This window comes from Colias philodice, chromosome 8 (genome assembly GCF_061535455.1).
Source record: "Colias philodice isolate Cphi_HAF_F1 chromosome 8, ilColPhil1 Martin Lab GWU primary, whole genome shotgun sequence".
Classification (NCBI taxonomy): domain Eukaryota; kingdom Metazoa; phylum Arthropoda; class Insecta; order Lepidoptera; family Pieridae; genus Colias; species Colias philodice.
In genome coordinates, this window is record NC_143093.1 from 9,387,565 (window position 1) to 9,402,454 (window position 14,890).

Below are 14,890 nucleotides of genomic sequence, written 5' to 3' on the forward strand. Positions count from 1 at the left end.
GTACAAGTATTTAATAAGGTTAGGATTTGTTGAGGAGCTTCAAATGTTCCACGAATTTCTGTAACTAGGTCTCCACTAAACCTGAAGTTCCGTTGGTTTACATGAGGACGTGAAGTTATTACATTTATTTATATGTAACAACTGTTTAAATAAAACAAGAACTTTAAAATTGGTTTAATTATTTATACACTTATCGTACAATTATATTATACCCGGACAAAAACTAATCTGAAATAAATCTAGGGAGCTGTTACTTAAATAATCTTAGAGCATTAAACGAACGCTCTAAGGCGAAATACAAAAGTTGTCAATTAAAAAAATCGAAATCTTTTTTCTTGAAAATATAAAAAAGACCGTGTGTGTCGAGCACATGAGTCAGAAGTGAAACTTCTTTGGCAAGACTCAAAGATACCAAAATCCTTACTCCATAACGTGACGATATTGCCATTTCGCGACCTTAAAATTTACTCTCAACGCGCGTAAAGAAGTTTTATTTTAAGACTATTTCAAACCGAAATGAAAAAAAATATCTATTAATATTATTGATATGTAAAAAAATTTGGAAACATTACATGATTTACACCATTTGTTAGTAAATAAACACAACAACCTAAACTCTATTACGAGAGTTAACCCAAAGGACTTTATTAAATTTAATTATTACTCATAACTCCACAAGTTTAGTTTAAAGTTTTGTACAAACAACAGTTAACTTGTTCTATTCCTATACAAATTTAAACTAATTAGGTGTTCTATTAGTCCATGGTATGGATTAATTGAATTGAAAGCAAAAAAATAGCGTGGTTTTTGTTATATGTAAAAATAACTACGCATTTGTTGTCTCATTTCAAATATCTCCTATTAATATTTTTTTTGTTTTACCGTAAATACAATTTTACTTTTTGATATTAAATAACCGGAGATCAAATTTTGATTTCCGGTTATTATTATTCAGATCTAAAATATTAATTTCTTTGCATTTATTTGTATACGTAGTATATTATTATTAGTCTGTGCTTTTATATATAGGTACACTGGCTCTCAGTTTATAGTACAAAGAAATTGAAATCTAATCTAAATTTTGAAATTTTATATGGATAATATTTTAAGTGTAGTTCAAATCCCTATAAAACAGTTAAATTCTAATTATCTTCTTAAGCTACTTTAATCCTGTGACAAATACAATTTTTATTCTAGATCAAGTCTAGTTTACAGTAAAAGAAAGGATTAACAACACCAGAACGTAAAAACGTCATAAAAATATCCATAACTACCATTTATTATCCAAGAAGTACATGAAGTCAAAACTCATTTATCAAAGTATGAATCAGTATAGTTTGCACGACGCGTTCACAAAGATTCCACAAAATGGACCAAGCCGATGAAAGACCTTTATTATTTTTCATTGTAGTGACAAATAGAATATTCTAGTAGGTACTGAGAATTGTGCTCTTTCAATTTTCGTGCGGATTTTTCATTATTCGCCGCAAAATTGAGAGTGAAATTGTTATGAATGAGTTTTGAGAATTTGTTTAGAAACTACGAATTTAAGGGTACTGATTTATTATGTTTACTGCGGTAAGAATTGTATCAATAATGTTAACATAATTTTGTAAGCCTCAAATGTTAGGTCGATTCATCAAATTAATTTTGTATACTACAAACATAATCTAAGATTACAGAGGCGACAGAAGGGGTGGTGTAATAATGTAAAGAAAATGAATCAACCAAAGGACAAATAAGCCTCACCAAGACTTAAAATCATAAACGTTTAACCTCAAAAAGGCTTTAAATACTTAACAAAAGTACAAACACCAGAACAAGTGGTTAACATAAACCTCAAAGCAACTCTGCAAAACAAAATCGATACTTAAGCATTACAAGTTAAACAACAGCAGTTAAGTTGGCAAAGATAGCGGACGAACTCTAGCTTTGAGTTTTGACGTTGGAATTATTCAAAAACCACTAAGAGTTTCGAGCGAATTGTTTGCAATTTCTGAAATAGAAATAAATAATGAACCGTCTGTGCCTTAATTGATCTGATGCGGGCTTGTTAGTTCAGAGTTTATAGTAATTAATGGATACTAGTGTTACGCTCGGAGTTTGCGACTTTTAGTGTAGGTACTTGAAGGCTGTGTAAATATAAATAGAAGGTATTGTAAGTGTAAAATTCATAAACGACACCACAGTATTACAATATTTAGGAAATATTGTTATACTGTGATGATACTGTTGGCTTCAATTAATATTATTTTGTTTTATCCTAGCAGCCATTCTATATTTTATGTAACAGAATAACTAATATAATGCTTATATTATAGCTCATTTTATTGCGATTAAATTGATTTATAATAAAATTTTACCAAATCTCTATTTGCACGAGAGAGGTATAAGAGGTATAACATCTTAAATAATGTTGTGCTAAAACAGTATCGTAAGTTGTGAAAAAAAGTTTGTTAATAAAAAATAGCTTATCATAATATGAGCCATTTCACACAGCAATTGATTCATACATAAAGACTTTCTCGGTTATTTGTCGATACTTGTAGCAAGCGTGATTTGTTGATTCCTTTAAAACGTCCTGTGTGATGTATTGGCCGGACGTATCATTAATCTTTGCTATCTTGAATCCTTAAACTGAAATAAGTTGAAAAAAAGTTATGGTTTTAGAAATCATTCAATTATTATTATTTACATTTAAGTATTTATGCGTTAGCATTTTGAAAGATTTTTCTTCTAGCTACTTCTTTTGCTTACCATAACCTTTTTGTAAACTGCTGTTTGTGACGTCGCTGCTTTTCATTGTTGTATTGAGCATGCGATATTATGCATGTAATTCAATACATTTTTTTAACTCCTGTATTATGTATGAAATAACATTGGATTCAGAAAAATAACTACAACATAAAATTCGCAGAAACAAAAAATAATTCCCACCCAACTCGAAAAACACTCTGTTTTTTGCCAGAGGTAAAAATCACGCCTAATTGTATGTGTAAATCCAGTCGCACAGAATAATCTTAGGTACTGTTGTTATGTAGGATTCAACTTAAATCCGAAGGAAACAAGGAAAAGTTTATATAAAAAATATTTACAATGGAAATGTTTGTAAAAACATAGTGCAATAGCGATGTATCTTTCTGTGATTAAAGGAGTGCGAATTAAACTTGTCAGCTATCCACATTTTGAATACTAGCTTTCTGTCCGTAATTTCGTAAACGTGAAATACTAAACAAATGATAATTAATTAAGTATCCAAAATTCTATGTTATCAACTAGGTATTTAGCTAATAAGCTTCCGAAGTAACAAATTTCTAATGACACTTTCTTATTGTTCAGCTACACTCTAATCGGCATGGTGCAATTTTTGGTTCATGATTCATGGTTAAAATAAGAATATACAACTAACTTAAATGAAAGTGGAATATATATAACTATAGTTCCTATACTATTACAACTTACAGCTTACTTTTAACTTACATTGATATTTTAGCAACTAAATTATTTCTCTAAACTATCAAGCCATTGATAAAAACAGAGAAAATGAAAACACATTAAGAAACCTAGCTTATAAGCTAATGAAACTAATCGGGCGGAAGTATCGGAAACGCTACTAAATTACCTTAATTAAGGCTTTCATTTATCGAGATTTAGCCTAATTCAGGTAAACCTGTAATGTATTACCGTGGAAGGAAAATATTTTCAGGAACTTTCTTGTGAATAGGTGTTAGTTTTGGAAGAGAAATGGATTGATTTTTAAACTGAACTTCATATGAAATGAACGATTCCGTTCAATCGTGTTATTCAACAATCATTAATATCCATGATTATTAACTTCAATTTGTAGGAATATGGGTTATTCTGTCCTTACATATAATTGTAACAGTCATAACTTTACGTATTCTGTTTCCATTTATTAAAGTGAAACTTTTATTACATCGTCTCAAACTTTTTGGTCTGTGTAGCGCATGTCGCGTGTATCGCGGCTGCCGAGTAGGTATACCTACTCGGCAGCCGACCGTCACGCGACATGCGCTACACAAAGCAGTGTTCGGAACCGTTCGAACAGTTTCACTTTTACCGTGGTTTCATAAAACCACACAACATTTTTTGTCCAACATTGATAGATAGCAGTGTTGTTTTGAAACAACAAAAAGGTTTTTCTTTCGAAAATATAAACTATGTACTAATTAAAATTGTTCACATATCCCATAATCTTATCTAAAGATACAACTTTTTGTTCATTTCAAAGTAACGAGACGCAATGAATAAACTTTATAACAGTTCCGGTCTGTTTCTAACCTCAAGTGGTATTGCAGTCTTTATAGGACTAGGATAAAGGTATTAAGGGGATTTGATGTAAGGATAATCACTGGCAACTAGCTGGCTACACAATTGCTTCGAAGGTAATACCTATTGTCCAACTTTACAGGATAACCGGTAAAGTATACAAAGCCAGGAATATAGAGCTTGTGTTCCAATATAGAGAGGATATATTATAGCTTATAAAAATACGTACAAATTGTTATAAAAGACGTAGAGCATTCTTTCGTTGTTCTTAGTGCGTTCTTATACTGAACAACACTGAATACGAGTTTTCGTTTACACTTAAAGATCACGAAAGAATTCTCTTGCTCTAGCTCTAGCTCTATGTTCGTTTGGTGTAAATGCACCGTTAGAAGAAATCTTATTTAGGAGTTCGTAAACTGCCAACAAATGATTTCAATATTATATTGTTTTATCACCGAAAGTATACCCTTATTCAACTTATACTCCCTTTCGATACACATTAAAAACAGCTGATCACGCTTTATCTATCCAATGCCTAACTTTATACGTCATATCCAAAGAAATCAAATCATTCCTTGGCACTTAACGCATCCTACAAGTCTTTACATTCGAACATAAAACGACTCCAGTTAGATTTCGAGACGTTTCTTTTAAAATTTCTATTCTGTTTCAAATGCCTTTTTTATACGCTCGTAAAAGTTGAGCGAAACTGATTTCGTTTCTTGAGCATATCCTTCGTAACTGAGTAAATAATAAATGAAAACGTTCCTCGAAATTAAAATATTTAGAAATTTAATTCAAGATAACTGTTTAACCGCCGCAGTTAAAGGGTTAGTTGTTTTTAATGTTTATATTTAAATTTTTAAGATGGATTTTTTTTAATTGTAAGATGATTCTTGTAGTTAACTATTTTATTGTTATATCTTGGTCCTGGCAAAACAAGATTTGAATATTATGAGTTTAGGACTTCTAATGTTGATTGTAGTTTTAACAACCAGTAAATGCTGTAGGTACTTTTAAAGCTGCATTTCTTACTAAAGCTAGAGATATATTTACTTTTCCAAAAATTTTTAGAAATGAACAATAAAATGAATGATAATTCAAAGAACATAAACATATCACTTTATACTGGTTTAAATGATCAAATGCTTAATGATTTTTAAGCAAACTATATTTCATTAAAAATCTTATACAATATATTGAATATATTATGGCTAAGTATAATAAATAATAACTATTTTCTGATATAAATATATTACGTGTTAAATAAATATATACATAAGGGTAGCGAATTTTGTTCCTAGTATGACAATAACAACAAAAAAAAAAGACGGGTTGCACTCCGGGAGTGCCGGCAGAAGTGAAAACTTGATTATTAACGTTGAGCATGTTTGATATCCATCCGTCTTACGCTTTTTCGATCAGGTCACGTGTCTTGACGCGAGTTTAAAATTTTATACCCAACGCCGCTAATGAAGTTTTCACTTCAATAACATAATCAATATCATTAACAATTGTATAAGAACCATTGTGAAGCCTAATTAGTTATTGTAACAATGCAACCCCTTGACTATCTCATTAACGTCTGTAAATGAAACATAACAATAACATTAGGGTGCTTTTCCACTAGTAATGTGCGAGGAAAATGTGTCGTATCTAGCTGTGCTGTGAAAATGAATGAATGAAAAATACTTTATTGTACACCTTATATATACATGATATAAACCTACAATATAACAATGTACAGTTGTAGTTATCACTGGAAGCGATCTCTACCAGGCAACCCAGAAAAGACGCGGAAACTAAATGAGTCAATAAAATGGTGGTGCAAAATAAATAAAATGGTAGTGGTTTCCACGAAAGCCGTGCGAGGAAATGTGCAGTGCGATAATTCGTTGAAATGTCTTCTACACTTATTGTGCTTTTCCACTTATTGGTGGGAACAGGGGCGGATTTCCCTATAGGCCCGGGCCTAGGGCGACAAAATTTAGTATCTGAAAAAACACTGATTACATTAATTAAATGTCTTACTGACTATCTTTTTTTATTTTTAATTTAATTTCTATAGCTTTTCTAATTTTTTATGCTTTACAGAACAGGGCGGCAATCTTTCATAGGCATATGGCAAAATCCATACTTAATATTATAAATGCGAAAGTAACTCTGTCTGTCTGTCTGTTACTCAATCACGCCTAAACTACTGAACCAATTTGCATGAAATTTGGTATGGAGATATTTTGATACCCGAGAAAGGACATAGGCTACTTTTTACCCCGGGACATAGGACAGGCTTTATCCCGGAAATCCCGGTTTTTCTTTGACTGCGCGGGCGAAGCCGGGGGCGGAAAGCTAGTTGCATATAAATGCGAAGAATGGATATTTTTCTTAGTATACATATATTTATTAATTACATCCTTACCATAGAAATCTAAATAACAAGACACTAGAAGTCGTAAGCGTGCGTGACCTTGTCGCCACTCAGGTGATTTGCACATCACCAGTGCATTCGTCACTGTTCAGTTGCTCTGGAGACGTATGAGTGTATACATGGTGTGTTTCAGCAATTCCCATTGCGGAAATTCTTCCACAAGTTGTAGTTATACTTATAAAGGAATAATATTTCATCGGAAAATATTTTTTTTTAGAAATAATGCCGTTTTTCCTTAAAATTATAGAATATTTACAAGTATTACGAGTGTCACCATAGTAATCGAAATAACAATGAATGACACAGTCGACCATTCTTATTATCACGTTTGTTCGTATTGGAGCAAAAAGTCTCATATACTTAGGGATGTTATTCTAAAATAAACCGTAAATTCGTGCGTTAGGATACATATTCAAAAGCTTAATTTAATAGATAAGTTAGTTTTCACTAAAATCAAGCTGTCCAATAAAAGGCATAGTTTACTTGTGTGTACTGTTTAGCTTTCGGTTTGAATGTGTTGATTTTGGCGACAGCGGTTTTCATACGAATTATGACATTATAGCCATTCTATGTGTCTTGTTATTTAGATTTCTATGATCCTTACATATCTACTTATAAAGAACACTACACTTAACATTCTTTCCGGTATTTAAAGACAGAGTTTATTTCATCAGTAGATAAAGAATAGAATTTTTTCTATTCTTTATAAATTTATAAATTAATATAGATAAAGAATATTGAAAACAAACAAACATGAAGATTTTTCTACATTTCATTTATCTTATGACTTATGTATGTAATTATTAGTACAAAATATAATAATTATACATACACGTATAATAACAAAAACGTATAATTAAAATAAAACCATTTCTTTTCACTGAGATGTTCTATTCAAAGATACTGAGGTAAACGACACGTCAAGGGTTACCCTGCGGCCTTAGCAAAATAGCACACGATGACTGCACAAAGCAACGGGCGTACACTAGTCTAGTAGTTTTAATATTTAATAATGTCATGGGGTAAATTAATGCCACTTTGTGGAACAAAACACATGGAAAACTATATATTGAAATTGTTTGATGTCTAGCCACAGAATACTTAGTAGTAGGTAACGCCTCTAGCGATAATTTATTGAGAAAGGAAATGCTCGTATTTTTTTTTTTATACTTAAGCGGGCAAGCGAGCAGGCGGGTCACCTGATGGAAAGTGATGCCCGCCGCCCATAGGCATTCGCGTTGTCAGGGGCACCGCGAATGTGTTGCCGGCCTTTAAGAAATTTGTATGCCCTTTTTTTGAAGGTTTCTTTGTCAAAGACGCTTGGAAGCACCTCAGATGGTAATTCGTTCCACAACGATGTTGTTCTAGGCAAAAAATTACGGGAGAATCGCACTGTGGTAGAGCGCCATGCATCCAGATACAGTTTAATTACAGTTCGTACAGTTTAATTATAGGTTATTCGGTTTCGGTTATGTATTAATGTTTCGATTCTAAGCTATTTAATAGCATAAAATATATCCCTTCTTTCCTTTTCCATAGTATTCTAAAACTATTTCCAAAATTCTAAAACGTAGTAGAGGTTGACCACATCAGTCTCTGCCGCTGATGGCTATTCTTTGAAACGCGGGCGCTTGTTATTTTAATTAAGTGATCTAAACTTAAAACTTCAGAAAGTACAATGTACAAAAGCAAAGGGTCAACTCACCATATAACTTAATATATTTTGTTTGCAAACTTACGACACGGATAATTATTATTCCTTGGTATAATATTTCATGCAAACATTTCACCCTTGTCATCTTCCATGTTATATATTCACACCTATTTAGTGACCTATTTATTTATATATACTGATTGCGTTTTTAATACCATAACACTATTAAAGTAACGCGGGTATTTTTTGGATAGACTATCACCACAGTATGATCCCATGGAATTTTTATGTTAAACGGTGTGTGGTACTTAATGCATTGCTTTTTATATCAGACTTGACAGACACGATGAAGCAATGCTTCAGGTACATCAATTTAAGTTCTTAAAAAGGCTATTTGATAATATAACAGCTTCATTCCTACGTGCTTAAGAAGTAAACTTATTAGCTAGGTACTCAATTAATAAAATTTTAATGCAAAAAATAATACTCATTCGTTGCAAATCTTGTATTGTTTTATTTATTTGTACGCTATACTTAAAACCTCATTCTTGTATAATGTATTATTATGTAATTAGTACACTATTTGGAAATATATTAAGTGGATAAGCTCGCAGTAGTGGATACAATATCCAATTAAATAGGCGATAGTATGGCTACTTACCAATAAATCCTATTACAGGTTAATTGCAGTTATCAGTTCCGAACTTGGAGATAATATTAGCAATTAACAAACATAATATTGAGTTTAATAAAAGTAAATATATGTAGTACCTTTATAATTAATAGAAAATCTATGTATAAATATTATGAGTAAAACTGCTCATTGATATCAAGAACAACTTATTCAAAAGGTTAAGTTCAAATATATTTCGGTGAGTATTAAAAAAAGACCGTGTGTGCAGAGCACGCGTGTCAGAAGTGGAACTTCTTTAGCAAGATTAAAAGATACCCTAATCAAAAATGAACTCATTACATCATCTAATGAATCTTTTATTGCTGATATCCTTAAACTTGGCATCAATAATTCATGATAATAATTAACACAAATAGGCATAACAAAAGAACTACGACCTATCATTTGTTTCGTAATCTCCACGTGACCGTTTACATAACACACGCATTCATATCTACGTCACGTCCCCTTGTTAACACATAACGTATTAGCTTGGAATTCCTTGTTTTTCCTCCCCAGATTCTTGTAGATAATTAACTCGTTGATTTATGCCTCGCCTGCCCGGACATTTAGTTCTATCACTTTTATTTGTTGTTCTCTTGATGAAGATTCGTGGGTTGGGAATGTTAAAAATAAGTGTCTGTGTGGTTGTCATGGTAACGGATGTTGAATCGAGGTCGGGGCTATTTGTTACACAATTATTATTGGTTTACAGGGATCTTGTATCTATTAAAATTCGTTATCTTTTTGGAAATTATAACTTTAAATGTGAACACCAGAAAGTAGTAGAACGTAGAATGTCTTTCAAGGATTTTAAACGCAAATAAATCAGGCATTAATTTCTCTAAAAGAACATGATTGTAATATGACAGCAATAAGGTCTATTCTTTTATACTTAACATAAATCTTTTTATTATTAAGGCTGCAGTCTAGCAAAATTGCGTTTTCAACAAGTTATTTGACAATTTTTTCCCGGCTAATGAAATGATAAACTGAATTTTTTTTTCTTGTTTATCAATTAGTGTTATATACGCAATGCGCGTGAATTTTTTCACATTTATAAAGTTACTTTATGTTACCTTAATCAGGCCTTCAAGACAAGTCTCTTTCCCCCAAAATCATTTCGAGCTAAGTTTGTGCACTCACTACGTTGCAACCGATTACAATTTACACAATTTGATCAGCGCATTATTATCCTTATATAGTCGTTATTAAAATCTGCTGAATACAATTGCCGAAAAACTTATGATTTTCTTAATTAGAACGTTATAAATTCATTAAATTTCCCATTTTTTGCCTTACAAAATCTATTGATAAATACTGCTAAAAGTTATTTTTTCAATTAATTTATTCGAGTTGATTGAAGACCAATGAGTATTAATCCTTTAAAATTTTTTTTTTTTGAATTTTGATAATTCTTTAAATATTAAATAAATATTTAAAATAATTAGGAAAAATCCTAGCGAATTTCTTTAGTCGCGCTCCTTGGGCCGGAGCGTTCTGACGTGTGCTCTACGCTCGATTTTCCTTCATACCGAAGTGAAAGTTGCTCTACTTCATTAAATTTAATATTTTTGTTACTTGATTATTTTTATCTTAGTTTTGTGCAATTATTCGTATTTTTAAACATTTGATTTCGATATGGAAAATAAACGAAAAAAATATGCGTGTAACTATGTACTTACTAGAAAAAAAATTATCTTCGAACGTAAAGTTAATGAAACCAAATACATTACAAAGGTGATTGGCAACAATTTCTTTATTTTACGGGGTGTCAGTAAAGGGATGTATAAGTATTTCTTTAAAACTAAAGTAAGCTCATAAATTTTCTTATAATATAATTTTTTTTGAAGTTCCAGAAATGTTTATTTTTCGTTTGAGAAATACGAAATATAATATAAACTTGTATTGAGAACTTGACTTCCCAAGTTCATCCGGGGAAATCAAAAGAAAATGATTTGTTTACTCCAAAATTATATGCCGAGGTGTTTTAATTTTTTCTTCTAGTCATTTTCAAAATTTCAACGTAGCGGCATGTTGTTTGATTATTAATTTTGTAACTTAAATACAGGATGTTGGTTTTATATTCTGATCTTACAGACGCGCTGACAAATTTAGTCCACCATTTCTAGTTTAGTCCACCAACTCTAAGTACCAATATTAAAACGAATGGATTATCATCACATCATCAAAACTCAGATGTATTGGAAGATCACAATAACATAGAAAATTCAGAGGATGTTGAGAACTAAACAAACACAAGTAACAGAGACGCGAATAATAAAAAAAGAGGAAGAAAACGATAATTCGTTGATGCTTTCCCTTTTCGACGTATTGTTAGGGTACATCACCAATATGCAAAAAACAAAACTGATGATTCCCAATTGCTGATTAAAAATGAAAAACAAATAATCGACAACAGTGGTGAAAATTTGCTGATCACAATGAAACATCCTTCAGTGGTAGCAGATTTACTCATTTAAAATGTATCTGTGAACAGCGTAAAGGAGAGGAGGACAGGAAAACATTATGAATGTGGATGGTGGATTGTATACAGGGTGTAATCGATAAGTATGTGCAGGCGATTATGACGTTATTATTGCAGGTATCAAAAAACTTAAAACTGATATCGAAATTACTTTATCTAATGAGCAAAATGACAATAATAACTTTTAAAAGTATAACGAGATATATCTAAAAAATTTACTTTATACCTACACTCCCATATCAAGAAGAGAAAATGGGACTAGTAGAAGTTAAATGTCTAATTCCGGCAAAAGACATGAATGCGGAAGATGCGGTTAAAAATAAAAAATTTATTGAAATACAATACAAAAAATAACACTTTTGTCATAGATAAGAATCATGACTATTTTTTCCAAATTCAGGGACAACTAAACGTTGCAGAAGCAGAAGTATTTGCTGTTTGGACTGGAGTGAATCATTCGTTAAAAATAGAATATATAAAAAAGTATGTAACGTTTAGGCAAAATAAAATGATGGACCATTATCAAGATTTCACATAAATTGCCTACTGTCAGAATTGATTGATTCGAGACTTCAGCATTCGATGCCCATCAAGGACCCATCCTATATCATTCAAGCGATTGAAAAAAAAAAGAGAAAAATCCAGTGCAACCGATAAAGCATCAGAATGCTAGCAAAAGATTTATTAGGTTTATCAATATAAATCTATATATTATGCATAATATAATAAATCTGTAGAAGGGTCAATTCTGTACTTTGAAAATATTTAAAAAATAAATAGCAGTGTTACTGGATCGATACCAAACACAAATCTTCTTATATATAAAAAATGAATCGCAAAATGTGTTGGTAAGCGCATAACTCGAGAACGGCTGAACCGATTTCGATAATTCTTTTTTTTATATTCCTTGAAGTACGAGGATGGTTTTTATGTAGAGAAAACGTAAATATGTACCACGGGCGAAGCCGGGGCGGACCGCTAGTATGTGATAAAAAAATTTTTGTCTGTCTGTATGTGAAGGCATCACGTGAAAACTAATGGTTCGATTTCAATGAAACTTGGTATAATTATACCTTATTATCCTGGGCATAAAATGGAATACTTTTTATCCTGGAAAAATACGAAGAAAAAAAAATAAACCGCACGACACCACGCCTCCTCGACTCCTATATAAGGACGGCGTTCCGCGCGATGCATATAATTTATGAATTTTGATGCGAGCGGACGTGTCCAGTGTGGCGAGCGAGAGTGATCGTCTAATATTAATTTAGTGAGAAACGTCTTCCCAGTTCAAAATGTAGAAATAAACCATCCACGCGAAGACCGACATCCGCGCGGACGGAGTCGCGGGCGGAAACTAGTCAGAAATAAATATCTTTTGTTTTCATTTGCGTATTTTTCTATTTTATAATTTTTTAACACAAACATTACATTTTTTTTTATTATAATATACAAATTATTATATACAAAATTTGTTTATCCGTTTTATTAGTTAAACTGAACAACTTTCACTAAGAAACTTAGGTCGAAAAAAATGTATAGAGTTATGCATTTTGTATGGAAAGCTTATTTTTTTTATTATTTCGTCCAAATTTCTTTGTAAAAGTTGATCAGTTATATAAACATGAAGTTGAAGATATCAATAGAACGTATTCGCAAATTTTGTGTACTGATAAAAAAAATCACCCGGTGTAATTTTCACGAAAATTGTTTCAAATTGTCATTTTTGGTACTTATTACGAATATTAAATTATGCATACGAATGATTTAATTTTTAAAAATTAAGTGGAGCAACTTTCCCTTAGTACCTACATTTGTATTATTTACATATAGGATGACAGGAAGCATTTGTTTGCACTACTAGACCAAGCCCTTAAGTCCTCGATAATTAATAAGATTATTTAGGAAGGAAAATGAGTATTCCACGCTGCGTTCAAGTTGTAAAGTTGAACAAAGGTGAGCGAATTTTTCAAATTCATTATATCATTCCTTCTTATCAGGATCTTTACACACTGTTGTTTTTAATATAATATAAGAAATATCTAAAAAATACTTATAAATTTTATAACATACATTTTCATCGCTAGTTTATAGATAAACATTGCTTCATCTCTTGGTCTTTTGGATTTACAAAATTCACGAAAAAATAAAATAAATAAATTGTTATACTTATTGAAGTGAAACTTCTTTAGGCGAATTGAGAGTAAAATTTCAAAGTAGCTTCACGGCATTACCGTAACGTCATGCAGTAAGGCGACGATTTTGGTATCTTTGAATCTTTCCAAAGAAGTTTCGCTTCTGACACGTGTGCTCGACACACGCTCTTTTATTAATATTGTTTTTAAATTCAATTAGATTCTAATCCCGTCAAACATTATAAAAAGTGAAGTCCCGTGTCCCCGTAGTGGGGTAGGGGGCAGATGCATTATTCATACATCTGTTTCACGGATTTTTCTTTAGGGACAAGTAGGTGATCAGCCTTCTGTGTCCTGCCAGACCGAGACATTTTTTTTTTCGTCTCCACCGGGAATCGAACCCAGGACCCCTCGGTTCTACACTCACGCGTCCACCACTATACCGAGGAGGCGGTCAAACATTATAATAATAAATAATTGGCTAATTAGTTACAATCCATTTCAAAATTGACTGATCAAAACTCATTTATAATGGTAATAATTCATCATAAAATTATCTGTTAATAAATCATTTGCATCTGATCCATCCACAATACAGGTTTAGGATTATACTAATACCATTGATGATTTGAAATTATTTTAGCAAATGTATCTATATATTTTAATTTATTGTATAGAAATTTAACAGCATAATAGATTGTAGCTATTGGCTAGGATTTGTCTTTACTGTGAGAGCGTTTAAATTAAATAAATTGATGAATTGTTTAGAAACGATTTAGTGTTTGTTTTTAGTGATTGTGTCTTTATTATAAAAGGGATATTTCAAAAAATGTTTAGAAGTATTATTAAAAAATAAAGGATGAGCTATGTGGTAAGTTTGCAACAAGACTTGTGTTAGGTTTCATAAAAAAATTGTGGATTAAATAAGTTGTGATGTATAAGTTAGTTTTGCTATCTTTATTTTATTTCACTTTTTAAAGAGAATTAATTGTTTCTATTAATATAACAAACTATTTTAATGTTGCCCTCGTCGCACTGAACTGTACTATTTGTGGTAATAGATAAAAAATAACAAAGAGTGAGTTTCATAGCGTTATTCCATTAGTGTTTATACTTACTCTTTAAGTATTAAAAACAGTGTCTATAAAAGTATCAGTTTAAACCAACAGTGCGCAGAGACCCTATTAAATTTAGTTCCATTCGATATCTCATTTTTCCTTAT